The following is a 5,081-nucleotide window of genomic DNA, read 5'->3' on the forward strand; positions in this document are numbered from 1 at the left end:
ATCATGCATATGGTGTCTTGCATTGCCATGCCATCTGCTTAGATTAGACATGCTTTGTGTGAATGCCTCCTGTTTGCTTTCTATATCAGATATGTGAATTATGCAATGCCATGTTTTTCAGCCAGTTATCATATATGTGAATTATGCACCGCCTTGTAGCTAGGCATCATATATGTGAATTATCTCATGCCATCTTTTTTTCATTACGTATTCCATTTGTCGACAATCTGTGTATATTGAACTATTCTTCATGTGTATCAGCCATTTGAGCCGGTTATGGGAAAATCTGGAGTGAAAACAAGGTCTTCAGAGCAGGCAATGGTACCTGTTGAAGCATATATCTTGATGTTTATAGGGAGCTCCTCAGAGGAGGATTCAGAGACAGATGACCAGTCCTATACCCCACCTGAGGTGTATGCTCTAAGTTGCAATGTTTATATTTCTCATATGATGCATATGGTGTCTTGCATTGCTTAGTTTAGACATCATATGCACAATATTGAATTCCATCTGCTTAGTTAGAGATCATACATGCGAGTGTCAGTTGCTTAGTATATGAATCAATTATGTCAATTATATCATGCCATCATGTATACTTAGACAACATGTATGTGAATTATTTCATCCCAACCTATTTTAGAAAGACATCATATAGTTTTGTCATGTCATCCTGTTTAGGTACTCATCATATGTTGAATTATGCCATTATATCCTGTTAAGTTATCCATCATATATCTGAAACTGTGTCATGCTATCCTGTTTAGTTAGGCATCATATATGTGAAATTGTGTCATGTTGTCCTGTTTGGTTAGACAACATATATGTGAATTACCACATCTGTCTATCATACAATGTATGTACATTCAATTTCTTTTCTTGTTTATCAGCCATTTGAATTGGAGGGGATGATCGCAGTATCTAAGGGAGCAAAAACCTGTTCTTCACGAAAGACAGTGCTACCTGTTGGGGATATAACTACTAGGTATGACCCACCAGAAGGACCGTGTTATACCTACAAGCATTCTTGAAGACAGAAGCTCAAGCTTGAAGATGGCGGCTTAGTAAAGGCCCAAAGGCCCCGAGGTGACTTAAGGCCCGTAGTGTTAAACTGCCTTGTTCATGTAACTTGTACTGTAAGGCAAGAAAGGTTAAGAGACCGAGCCGGATACAATCTATAAGCCGGCCGGGACTCTGTAGAGCCGCTGGGCGTCAACCTCAGTATATAAAGGGACGACCCAGCGGCGGTTCAGGGGACGAAAACAACAACTCGAGAGCTAGGTCAAGCGATTCTGCTTCCTGGTTATCGAGAGATACATAATCCCAATCACAACTAGACATAGGCTTTTACCTTCATCGTAAGGGGCCGAACTAGTATAAACCTTTCGTGTCTGTTGTCCTGATTAACCCCTTCAAGCTTCCTAGTTGCGATGGCTCCACGACTAAGTCCTTTCACTAGGACATCTGACGTGACAATTCCACGACAGTTGGCGCCCAATGTGGGGCCAGCGCATGGTGGATTTGAGTTCTTGAAGGGCAGCTTCGAAGGGGTCAAGAGATACGCTGTAGGCCGGATGACCAAGAGTCGTCGCGGCAAGCTCTACATCAACGACGCAGGCTGGGGCCCCGAGGCCGGCTCAATTGAGTACGGGTACCGGGTTCCCTTCGACGGAATCCACGTCTTCATCGGCAAGATTGGCGAGCCAGGCCCTGAGCCGGACATCTGCACCGACCTCGTCGAAACGGCTTAGCGTGCGAGACCCGCTCGGGCTTTTCCGGCTGTAAAGCGTGCCTTCGTGGGATGCATCCACGGAGGGCTCTCTGAAGGATCTGCCTCTGGTGGTGAGGCGGCCATCTACTCTGACGGTGAGTCGTCCACAGGTGAGATGGATTCGTTGTACCAACTGCAGGATGGCGGGTTTGGCGGCTGTTCCGATGGCAGTAGTATTCCGGATTGTCTTGAGCCGCCGAGAAGGGTCCGGATCTTCATGGCCGGCACACAACCCATCCAAGACTCTGCAACTGCAGCAGCCGTAACTTCCGGGTCAGTAGCAGCCAGGGCGGGAGGCCCTGTGCGTTCACCGGCCCAGGTGTTAGTAGATCTCACCGACAAGCTGACCACCCTGTTAACCGCCGTAGTCAGCCCGATGGATCAAGCTAGTCATGATGCGGAAGTGGCACAGTTAAAGTTGGATATGGCGCAAGCTAAGGAAGACCTGGCAGCAGAGGATGTTAGGATAACCACAGAGCGGGCGGCTCTGGATGTTCAGGCTCAGCAGGTCCAGGCGCACGCTTTCCGGCTTACACAAGACCAGAACGCGGCTAATGAGGTCATGAGGAGAAGGTATCAGAAGACCTAGTCTCGACTTCCCCCGGTCTATGACCCTCGGAACCTTTTTAACACGCCAGGAGCAGGGCCCAGTAACCCGCCATGGCTTACTCCACAAACAGGCAACCCGTCGTGGCTCCCTCCGCCCACAGGAACAGACCATGTTGCGACACCCGAGGATGGAGCACCATTTCAGTCACCATTGATGGGGCCTCCCCGTGTGAACATGGCACCACCTCAGTACGTACCAACACCCCCGGGTCATTACTCCAACCCATTGGAAAACATGATAGCAGCGACAACCCGATTGGCGGCTCTCCCAATTGATGGCGACTCTCCGACTGCAGTTGAAACCCGCCGGGTCAGGGAACTTCTTCAGACGGCATTAGTACAACAGGAGGCGTACTCATACAGCCGAGACATGATCCACTCGACCGCTCGTCCAAGACAAAGCCCGAGTTATAGCAGGCACATGGATTCAACGGTCGTATCACGCAATGTTAGACATTGTGACCAGCCAGGTGGCGGTAACCCACCACTTCATGAGGCCGTTAACTTGGTACAGCTAGAGAGACTACGGCAAGAGGCTGAACGGGCGGCTGAGCAAGCGGCTCAGTTGACGGCTTATCAGCCATATCCGGTTTACCCGGCGACTTCTGTTGAGACAGGTATAGCCACCCGGACTGGAGGAGTCCCGTGTCTAGTGCCGGCTCTACGTAATGAGCGGTTGCCTAAAGATTTTAAAGTACCAAGGAAGGTACCGAATTACATAGCCGACTAGCAGCCCGGGGCATGGATTGAGAGCTACGAGATGGCCATGGAGCTGTTGGAGGTTACTGAAGCAGCAATGGCTAAGTACTTCACCATGATGTTGGATGGAACCGCCCGCACCTGGTTGAAACGCCTGCCACCTAATTCAATCAGTTCATGGGCGGAGTTAAAGGCCCGGTTCATCCAGAACTTTAAAGACACGTGCAAGAAACCCATGTCGATCATGGATCTAACAAATTGTAAGCAGGAAGACGGTGAGTCTACAACCCATTGGGTACGCCGGGTTAAGGCCATACTACATTCATCTGATAAGATGGATGCCGGCTCCGCCATCTTAATGTTGGAGAAGAATTGCCATTTCTTACCTTTGAAACAAAAGCTGGGCGGCTCAAGCGGGAATGCAATGATATGGGCACGCTGATGGCGGCTCTGGTCAATTATGCCGATTCTGATAGTACCAAGGATCCCCAGTCTGATGATGATAAGGCAGGGAAGGGAAAGAGGAATGGCAACGGCAAGGGCTCTCAGCACAACCCAGCAAATCAAGGAGGTAACAAACGTAAGGCTGACTGTAGCTTGGATTTTGTGGCTAACACCAATGCACAGGGTCATAACCAGCGGCGCAAGGGAAGGCCACCTCCTCGGTCCGGCGGGTTAGGACCCACACTTGAGCAGTTGTTGAATGAACCTTGTCCGAGACACGGTACTAAGGAGAAGCCGGCTACACATTTGTGGAAGGACTGTACGATTATGAAGGCATTCAAGAATTCCAACATGTTTGATGGTAACAATGGCCTGGGCAGCTCAGGTGGTGGTGGCTTTCATGGCCCATGCGGCGGGTCAAATCCCAATTTTCAAAACTCCCATGGAAACCAGGGTGGATATAACCAACAAGCTGGCCAGGGCAGTCAGCAGCTTGGGCCATTGATCTTGGGCCTCATGGTTTAAAATATGTGCCACACATAGCTATTAAATCTCAAGCGCTGGTGGACTTCATCAACGACTGGACAGAGTTGCAGATGCCTGAGGAAAAGCTGGACAATACCTATTGGACAATTCATTTTGATGGGTCTAGGCAATTGGAAGGCTCGGGGGCTGGAGTTACTTTGGCTTCCCCTCGGGGTGATAAGTTTTGTTATGTACTCCGGTTGATGTTTCCTTGTACTAACAATGCAGCTGAGTATGAAGCCTTGCTCCATGGTCTCTGGATGGCTAAAGAGATGAATTTAAGCTGGGTAAGGTGCTTCAGCGACTCAGATCTAGTGGCTCAGCAAGTATCAGGCAAGTGGGATTCAAAGGATCCTCTCATGGCGGCTTATCGCCGGGAGGTTGATGCAATTGCGGGACACTTCAAAGGTTATCAGGTGGAGCACATTGACCATAGAAAGAACGAGGCGGCTGACGCTTTAAGCCGGCTGGCATCTCAGCATAAGCCGGTGCCGCCTAATACTTTCTTGGATGTTTTGCATAACCCTTCTGTCAAGCTACCAACAGAGGAAGATTTGGCTGTTCCTGACCCTGAAGCGCAGTTGGTGGCGGCGCTTCATATTATCCCAGATTGGACGGTGTCGTATCTGGCTTATATGACACGGGGCGAACTGCCTGACGATGAAACCTTGGCCAGGCAGATAACCCGGCGGTCCAAGTCCATGACGATTGTCAATGGCGAGTTACATCATCGCAGTGTTACAGGGGCTTTCCAGCATTGCATCTCTCCTGAAGAAGGCCAAGAAATTCTCTGTGAGATTCATGAAGGAGATTGCGGTCATCACGTCGGGTCAAAATCCCTCGTGGCTAAGGCTTTTTGTCATTGGTTTTATTGGCTATCAGCTCATGCTGACCCAGAGGATCTGGTCAGCAAATGTGACGGTTGTCAGAAGTTCTCAAGACGGGCTCATGTGCCGGCTCAAGAGTTGAGGATGATTCCAATTACTTGGCCGTTCGCAGTCTGGGGGCTTGACATGGTTTGACCTTTTAAAGAGAT

The sequence above is a fragment of the Triticum dicoccoides genome, chromosome 2B (genome assembly GCF_002162155.2).
Source record: "Triticum dicoccoides isolate Atlit2015 ecotype Zavitan chromosome 2B, WEW_v2.0, whole genome shotgun sequence".
Lineage (NCBI taxonomy): Eukaryota > Viridiplantae > Streptophyta > Magnoliopsida > Poales > Poaceae > Triticum > Triticum dicoccoides.